Source organism: Paramisgurnus dabryanus, chromosome 11 (assembly GCF_030506205.2).
Source record: "Paramisgurnus dabryanus chromosome 11, PD_genome_1.1, whole genome shotgun sequence".
NCBI lineage: Eukaryota > Metazoa > Chordata > Actinopteri > Cypriniformes > Cobitidae > Paramisgurnus > Paramisgurnus dabryanus.
Genome location: NC_133347.1, coordinates 32869996 through 32879673, shown reverse-complemented (window position 1 = coordinate 32879673; position 9678 = coordinate 32869996). Strand labels below are relative to the sequence as shown.

The window sequence follows — 9678 nt, the reverse complement described above, 5'->3', positions numbered from 1 at the left end:
AACTGAGGTGGTGGGTATGTGAAGTTTATGGTTGTATCTATGGTAACAATATAATGCTGAAAAAAATTCCCCTTAATGTCCAAAATCACTGAAATTACAGGGATTTTACACAAGAAACAAAAACTAGTACATTACAAAACTAATAGATCTGTGGATTTTAGCTGCTTTCAGTTTATGCTTGACATTAAGCTTTATTCTACATTTAAATAGGTAAATAAGATCCATATCACACTCATTGAGAATTTAACTCATTTACTCACTTCAGTGCACATATCAAAAAAGTTTATAACATGGAACATAACATTGTTTTATGCAGTTTTTTGTCAAAGCTAATTATTACAGTAGCCCTATTTCAACAACAACAGCCATCTTAATAATTGGCAAACATTAGGCTAGCTTCTAATAAGACAGAATATGTTTTTAGATTTCGCAAGAGCAGTGAAATCAGGTGTATGTTTGTCAGCACGATACGCATACAGTGGTGCAAATGAACTGTTATGGGTCTTTCACATAGGAAGCGGTGTGCGCTGCGCTGCGCTATGAAACCCATTCATTTCAATGGCTTGCGCCGCGCGAGGGCGGTTTTTTGTTGCGCCGAGCAAAGCGCGAGCGCAGCGGAGCGCAGCTTGCGCTCACGCCGCGGTCAAAGTTCAAAATAGTTTAACTTTTGCGCTGCGCTCTGTGACGATTACCCGCGCGGCCAATAGAAATCACTGCATGAAAAGAGGTGTATCCGTACTAGGAAACTCCTGTAAACACCACTGATTTTCGGATGTATCTACTAGTTCCACTGAGGGTAAACTTCTAATTCCACCAAGTTAGGAAACTCCCGTAATGATACCAATTCGGATGTATCTTGCTGATGGGATATTCCTGTGGTACATGCAGCCATTTGTTGCCATGGCAAATAATCCCATTGAAGATTTTGTCAGGGGACATTTTCACACCTGCAGAGGTACTGGGATTTCACACCTTTGCACAATTCTAGTGTCTCCATTGGTGTTTAATCTCAACACTGATTGGTTGCTTTTAAAACCCCCTCCCAAAACTCTGACAACTATTGGGACACAACTTTGAAACTTTCCAGTTGAGATCATTTGATTGGTTACACTTTGTATTAAGCCCAACCCAAGCCCTCATAGCTTAGTGACTTGATTGGTTATTTGCCTGCTATGCAGATAGACTAAAAACCCCCCCACTATATATATATATATATATATATATATATTCATATTTATATACACCCCAAAACCCTTATGTAAAATAAAAAACTTGAATTGAGTTTGAAATGTTTATTTAATAAAAAACTGAACAATTCACAATTGTCACAATAACAAAATAATATTATACACAAATATTAAAAGTTGCATACATAAACAATACTATTTAAACTCATAAATATACAGACAGAGAAAGCAATATTAGAGTAAAATAAAACAAAATAAAAGCAACAATAAAAATTACATTCAAAGCAGTACAATGTAATGTAGCAGTGGCGGCTCGTGACTGCTCATCCGAGGGGTGCAAATTCAAAATAAGTGTTCGGAGTGTCATGTGTGTTGCTTGTGTTTTTAAAATGTGTTTGTTGCTTCATGTAAACCATGTGCATCACGGGTTTAGTCAAAACACGTGATGCACATACACGCAGAACACATATTTTGAACCACACAAATGACTGGCTATATACATGTTGTGACAAACTTTGCATCGAGTGCTCACAAAAAAAGAAGTCACCACCTGCCACTGTAATGTAGTAAATATTTAAATAAAATAAAGCAAGATCAATATAGTTGTTGTTCAAGAAATCAGTCCTACACTGCAAAATAATGACTTTCTTACATAGTATTTTTGTCTCGTTTTCAGTAGAAATATTATTTAAATAAAATGCTTTTTCTTGATGAACAAAATGACCTAAGAAAATAAGTCTAGTTTTAGACAAAATAAATAAATGCACACAATTTAAGTGAATTTGTGCTTAAAACAAGCAAAAATATCTGCCAATGGTGTGAGAAAAAATCTTAAGTTTTCTTTTTTCTTAAAAACTTAATTCAAGCACAATTTTCTCACCCCATTGTTAGATATTTTTGCTTGTTTAGGCACAAATTTACTTAAATTGTATATTTTTGTCTAAAAACTAGACATTTTCTTAGGTAATTTTGCTCATCAAGAAAATACATCTTGATTTAAGAATTTTTAGTTTTTCTACTAAAAACAAGATAAAAATCCTAAGTTAGAAACTGATTTTTTGCAGTGTAGATTCAATTGCAGAGCTCTGTCTTGGAATTATTCAAGAATTTCTCACAGTAAAACCTAAAAGTTAACTAAACTCAAACCATTTAAGAAAACCGGTTGCATTAAACCATTTAAGTTTTAAAACACATAGATTTGAGTACTGTGAACTTAAACAAATTGAGTCACATGCAGTTATGCACTTATATTTAAGTTCACACTAACTAAATATAAGTGCATTATTGCACAAGACTTAAGTTCACAGTACTCAAATGTATGTTTTTTTTTTAAACTTAATGGGTTAAGGCAACCGATTTCCTTAAATGGTTTGAGTTAAGTTAACTGTTAGGTTTTACATTGTAAAGCATATACTTGTCAGCAAAGGTAACGTTGATGCACCCTCATCTGGACAGACATCTCTTTGGAGCCCTTTGGAAATATAAAAGTACATATAAGTATTTGGCATAATACTAATACACGACAAATCAAATGACATAGAATTAAAGTTGTACATTTTAGAAAGTTTACTTTAAACCAGTGGTTCTTAACGTAATTCCTGGAGGCCCACTGCCCTGCATGTTTTGTATATCTCTTTTATCTGACAGACGTAGTTCAGTTCATGGAGATCCCTTCTAATGAGCTGATGATTTGAATCAGGTGTGTTAAATAAGGGAGACATACAAAATGTGCAGAGCAGTGGGTCTCCAGGAATAACGTTAAGAACCACTGCATTAAACTGTACAAAGATACAACAATATATGATCAAAGAACTTCTTAATATACATCATCTTACTTCATTTTCTGTGTTGATGTCCTCAGAGTCTCTGTGTTGTTCTGCAGCTTCATTACAGTAGGCTACTTCAATATAGTTGTCTATCAAACACAGAATAAAAAAATAGAATCACATACATTACAACACATCTATTTACGATTTAACCTCTTTAATTTAATAACTTAATTATTAAACTTACATCATTTTGGCCAGATTGCAGTGACATCAATTTCTTCAGTGTCTGGATCAGTCTGATGTTTTAGCTTTCACTGTTACTTCATTATATTTCTCTGGCAAACACAGAATTAAAAATCAAAATCACATATCACAATACATCCGTTTACTATTTAACATGTTTGATTTTAATTTAATGTAATCATTGAATGATTAAACATACATCAGCTTTACCCAGAAACCTCTTCATCGTCCACAAAGTTGACCACAGTGTACATGACCTCTGTAAACACAAACATGTATAGACTTCATATTTAAAAAGATGAAGAACAGCAAACATATAACGTTTAAATATATTATGACTCCAAGCTTCTTTACAATTAGCATCTAGGTTCTCTTAAAGTGAAGCTGGCTTTGTTACAAATCAATATAAAGCTATTAAAACAGCTTGAAAAATAAGCAGCATCTACCAGAACTGAATGAGCTTTTAAAACAACAAAAGATCGTCTGTACCATTTAAAATAGCAGAGAGACACTTGCTAGCTGCTAACATTTCAAACAAACGAGTTACTGTTGTTTTGTTTGTTTTAAGCAAATAACGTCTCATCTTGGCTTCTTTAAAGTTTTGTTTTTAAAAATTTAAACATCGAATTGATTCTTTTAACAGCCCGGTTTGAATGTTACTTCGCGTATTTTTAACCTCATGTTTACCGCTGTGTACCACGTATAACCTTAATGTTTTACTGTTTGTGCTTTAAATTCAAACAGTTCTAGTATAAAGACAAAAACGAATGATAGTTAATAACATACTATGAACAAATAGGCAACCGATCAGCGCGATGCAGACAAATGAATTAAATCAAACTTACCTTACTGTTAATGAGCAAACAAACAAACAAGAGACGGAGTAGTCCAGGCAGTAACGGTTCGCGATTTGAATTTTCCGTCAAGCCCATAGGTTGAGCAGTCGCACCTGAAGGGTGGGGGCAGTCAGATGAGTGGGTGCAGGTGCATTCTGGGAAATGTAGTCCTTTTCTTTAATATACTTTTTATAATCCGCGTTTTCACACTATGCATTGTTCTTTATACTTGATTATTAATAAAAAATAAAAAATATTTTTATAAAGTTTATTACGTTTACAAAACATGTTTAGTTGACAAACATGTTAACAGTTATTTGGAATGATGCTCAGATTTTCTTAAATATAAAATCTTTGTGAATCAGCAGCACCTTCTTGATGAAATACAAAACTCTTTAAACATGCCTCAGGAATTATCTCTGGGTTTAGTGGATTAACTGCTCATCATTGGAAACATTGAACGTATACCTAAATGAATTCTTACTTAAATATTAGTAAATATAAACTAATGCTGAGTTAAGACATGTAACTTACTGAACTTACTTAACTACAACATGAACTCAAATTAATTTATTGTAAATGACTGCATTAACTAACAATGAAAAACATGTCGTAGTTAATGATGACTCTTCAATAGTTTATTATTAGGATATGCTGTAACTCAGCATTAGTTCATGTTAAAGTAAAAATACATGTATGTCTTTTTTCACTGTGATATATGGACCCTTATTATATTATAAAGTCCCCATCTCTTTTGTTTAAATTGATTGATTGAAGACAAACATTATAATATGTGGTCTGACTTTGTGCAAGCATGCATTATCATATGCTAAAAGTTACCTCCTCAGATAGACTAGAACATTCATTGGTGCCCAAACATTTTCCTTACAAGGGCCAAACCTGACTGAGGGCCGTGGGCCAAAAGTAAATGTTGTTGTGTTATATTAAAATTAAAGTTGCCCTGATAACCCCTAATTTATAATTTTCTAATATTTTAAAAAATAAATAAGCAAACATTACTCTGTTTATGCATAACTAATGCAGTTTTATTTTCCAAGGCTGTTTGTAGGAAAAAGAAATCGTTTTGCCAATCAATTTTAAATATCCTTTTCTCTGTATGCCACTGCCGCAACCTCTTCATTTTTAGCCTATAGTACCCGAGTTCATTAGGTTTTGTGATGCATTTTATACACCTTCAAGTATGCATGAAACATAAAAAAATTTAAGGTCTTTTGTGGGCCAACTTTGGGCACCTCTGGACTAGAAGTACAGTAGCTGACAGGTATCTGCAGATATGTTTACCCGAGTTTGTCAGTCTGTTTCACCCAACATGTTTTGCATCCACATGTGAAAGACTGTCTTTTAGATTATGGACCTGTCTATTGATATTTTTGTTTCTATTTTAAAAGATTTAATGAAATGTTAGGGTAGAATTATAATAACAATAGAAACAGTGAACTTCAAATCATGAGACATCAGCAAAAATAAGCAGCTTTACATTTCACTGACTAATTTATCAACATCCTAGCTAGCAAAAATGAGTTACATGATGTCATTTGAACGGCTTCCTTTAAACGATGTATGCAGCATTGAGAGATACGTTCACAATATTCTGACCTAGGGCAGTTGGAGACATGTTTTCAAAGTGTTGGAAATATATATTCTGAAATAATATTTGTTGCATTTCTCTTGAGTCAGAGACATAATTTTCACACATTAAAATGGTAATTGTGTCCATTGAATTTTAGTTATTTTGAATGATGCTTAGTTTCTTAAATAGACTAATTAAATTATATTAATAATAAACATATTTAGAAAACACAGTTTTTATGTACCACAATACTGTATGTGCTGTCTTAAAGAGACATGGTTAACCCCCCACCCCACCCCACTCAGCTCTGAAAACAAAGAAGACACCTCTACCTGTGGGTCATTAACATATAAAAAGCCCTTCACACCTCACACCCACCGCTCCTCACAACCAGCTGTAAGGATTCCTGGAAACTTCCACCAGTTCCTTTAAACATCCACAAACGTAAGGTTTCTGGATGTTTCACGGGTTTACTTTGGTGTATTACCTTTCCAAGCACTCTGCCTCAAAAATCTGGCAAACCTAAAGTTTAGCAGGGATTTCCCATTCCGTATTTGTCCGTATACAGCTCTTTTCATGCAGTGAATGGGGCATCCAAACAAGCAAAATGGACGAAAGCTTATACTCGGGATTCTCAGAGCTTTATAATACAAGTTTATGCTCCTACAGAGACATCGGAAGGAAAGCCGTGTCATGGAAACACGTAAGCAATTCAAGTTGACATGTTAGGTGTGGTTTAAGTCAAGCAGCTTGTTGTAGGTATGCTTAAAGTTACGTGAAATGGAGATGAGCAACATCAGTCTCTGTATTCCTCGTCGACTATTTAACGTAAATATAAACACTGTAGTAATTTATTGAAAACCCCGCCTACTTTGGTCTGGCCATCAGAGCACAATCGCTTGGCTGCGCCGAACCCAGCGGCGAGTGCAGCGCACACCGCATCCTATGTGAAAGCCGCATTACTCGTTTAAATTGCATTATTGTGTGAGAACGATGCTTTGAATTTTGGAAAAACGGCAGTTTCATTTATTAAGACATGTAACGTAAATGTCATTGTTGATAAGCAAGTCATAATTGAGCAGACTTATCAGACAACAATTGTCGGAAAAGGCAGTGTTTTAAAGCTGGAAATACAACCAATAAAGTTAAAACAGCCATAGAGTCCGGTCTCTTAACTCACCACAGTCAGCTATCGCGTCTTGAGAAGCGGGCGCGAGGGGGGGAGGTGATCGCGTTGAACTTGTGGACCAAAGCGCGAATATAAACACGTGACACAGCTGCTCGCACCAGTCACGTGACTCGCGCTCTGCAGCTCATGCTGTATGAAACAGACGCACGCGCATCAACTCGTAACTGTAGGGCCCGTTGTCTAACTTACTAAATTTATTCTAGAGATGTCTTTTTTACAGACTACATAAAGGGACGGATCAAATTACCTTGGGGGCCGGGTCTGACCCGCGGGCCGCCAATTGAATAGCCCTGGTATAAACACTTGCCTAATTTAGGTCATCTTTTGGCGGACCACTAGGGGGGTTTGGCGGACCACTAGTGGTCCGCGGACCACACTTTGAGAATTACTGCTCTAATGGGATGACAGACTCCCAAAGATTAGACAAGACACAGCAAATAACAGGCATTTATAAATCTTCAAGCTAAATCTTTCAGCCAGGACTAGGCCTTAGTTTTTAATTATGAAATATAACTAGTTTTAACAAACATGCCTTACTAAAAACATTACTTGTGTGCATTTTGAAGCAAAACAAAGGGCACTGATGTGTTTTAAGATGTCAGTGAAGGTCATTTTCAATTTGGACAGCTCTTACATTTATTTAGCAAACTAAAATGAACTATTCAAATTTAGACAGCACAGACATACGACCACATGTGATGAAGGGTTCGCACAGCTAAAAAATCTGAATTAAAACTAAGAAGTTGGGCAGCCCTGTGTAGAACTTTGTCATCTTTGTGGTTTGGTCCAAAGATCTCTCAGCTCTGTTGTGTTATGTCTCAGAACATCCTTCATCTTCTCAATGTCATCCAGCATCAGCTCAGTCTGGCATCCGGCATCTGCATAGCCTGCAATATAGCAGTGGGGAGCATAATTAGTTACAGGTGAAACTTGAGAAATTAGAATATTGTGCAAAAGTTAATTTATTTCAGTAATTCAACTTAAACCTTTTTACAATATTCTAATTTTTCATTCTGGGTTTCATAAGCTGTAAGCCATAATCATCAAAATTATAACAAATAAAGGCTTGAAAATCTGACTTTGCATGTAATGAGTCTATATATAATATATTAGTTTCACCTTTTAAGTTGAATTACTGAAATAAACTTTTGCACAATATTCAAATTTTTTGAGTTTCACCTGGAATTCATGAATATGAATTATGTGTATTTTTGTGGAGTTTGTTGACAACCTTTTTACAAACATTCAAGTTCTCTGGTCCAATTACACAGGGTGATTTTCTGACAATCATATTTGTAACATTTAATAATAATGCTAGTTACACATCTTAGTACAATAATTTACCTTGATCATTTAATGTCTCATTCCCACTGATGCCCTCTGATTGTGAGTAGTTGTCAGCTGGCTGCTTCGGTTCGGAGCTCTCGGCTGTCTGCGTCAGATCCGGGCTCTCAGCCGTCTATTGGAGATCCAATAGCCTCTGTACATTCCGACCGTCTTTGTTTGTGTTCCTTAAACTTCGTCATCTGCTCTCGTGGCAGAGATGCCTATGATTTGAGTTTAGTTTTTGGTAAGTTAGCCGAGGTTGAATGTCGGAGCTCATTCCGACTTAGCGTCACACAAAGCAGTAGGGCAGCCTAATAAGTAGAAATGAGGTGATTAGACTACTGGTTACTTAATAATTATTACTACGTAAACGAGCATTTAACGCGAACCTAATGTTATATAAACACAGCCACAAAAAACAAGTTATATATCAACATACCTCCGACGAAGTGAACGCTGCGGGCATTAGCAGAGTTTGCTCCTCCCGACGACAGACGTATGCTTAAAGGGACACTTCACCCATTTGCATGAAGCTTTGGCGAGCTAGAACCCCAGTCATGTTTTTGAATGGTCATGCATCATTTCCTCAGTTGCCGCTTAGACAGGAGATGTCAGGAAAAACTTCGGAGTCAAGTGCAAGTTAACAATGTTTATTGAGAAAAATAAAGAATAGAGAGCTGGAGAGCAAAGTCACTGGTAGATCCACACACGGCACACACCCTCGACTCACTCTGGATGAAAACACTACTGTGGGAATGATGCACTCCCAACAGTAGGAGAGAGTGAGTCGGCGCTACAAGATAGTCTAGTACAGATCCGAAGAGAGAGAGAGCCACCCATGCACACCGTCGAGAACACCAGCACAGTCACCACACGCAACAGAGGGATGAAACACGCCGCCCTGAAGGTGGATGACAGGCGGAGATGGAAGGTGGAAAATCCAAAGTTCTCAGACGGGGTAATCCACTGTGGAATCCTGATGTAGATGAAGCCACCCGGAAGTAACTGGTAACCGCCTAATGACGAAGCGAACCAGCTGTCCCGAGAGACAAACAGTCAATAGAGTCAATGTAATCCACAATGGTGAAATAGTGTAATCCACTCACGGGTGATGATGCAAGCCGATGTGAAAAAGAGACAGCTGGTGTACCGCCAAAAACGAAGCAAACCAGCTGTTCCGAGAGACAAATAAAGTCAATGAGTTCCAGTCATCCACAAGCGAGCGGTCCGGGCGAAGACGAGCCTCCGGATGCCGTAATCCAAACCTGGGGTAACTAGAGGAGGAGACAGAAAGTGTCCGACAAGACAAGGCAGAGTAGCAAGACTGTGATCAGACAAATGAGCTAGCTTCACAACAAGCCTAGTTAATGCAGCAGTTTTTGTAGTACAGTTTTTGCTGTCAGGAGAGGAATAGCAAAAGAAAGATAAATGTTGAAATTTTAACGTATTTTGAAAGGAAACCGGAAAATTTCCCTTATTGTCAATGTTCAATGTTGACTTAAGCTATATAAATTAATATTCAGATGTTAAACTTCAC

The 9678-nt window shown here is 36.7% G+C and overlaps 2 long non-coding RNA genes across 2 annotated transcripts; both read right to left on the bottom strand.

The window, feature by feature from the left end:
- Positions 1-1250: 1250 nt before the first annotated feature.
- On the bottom strand, positions 1251-6171 carry LOC135729929 (uncharacterized). The gene is made up of 5 exons (XR_010525804.2): positions 4045-6171; positions 3399-3458; positions 3201-3291; positions 3023-3102; positions 1251-2658 (listed from the first exon to the last, which is right to left on the bottom strand). It is a non-coding gene; the product is annotated as an uncharacterized lncRNA (long non-coding RNA).
- A 48-nt stretch (positions 6172-6219) lies between these two features.
- LOC135729928 (uncharacterized) lies at positions 6220-8649 on the bottom strand. Its single transcript, XR_010525802.1, has 3 exons — positions 8581-8649; positions 8160-8452; positions 6220-7702 (listed from the first exon to the last, which is right to left on the bottom strand). It is a non-coding gene; the product is annotated as an uncharacterized lncRNA (long non-coding RNA).
- Positions 8650-9678: the final 1029 nt, after the last annotated feature.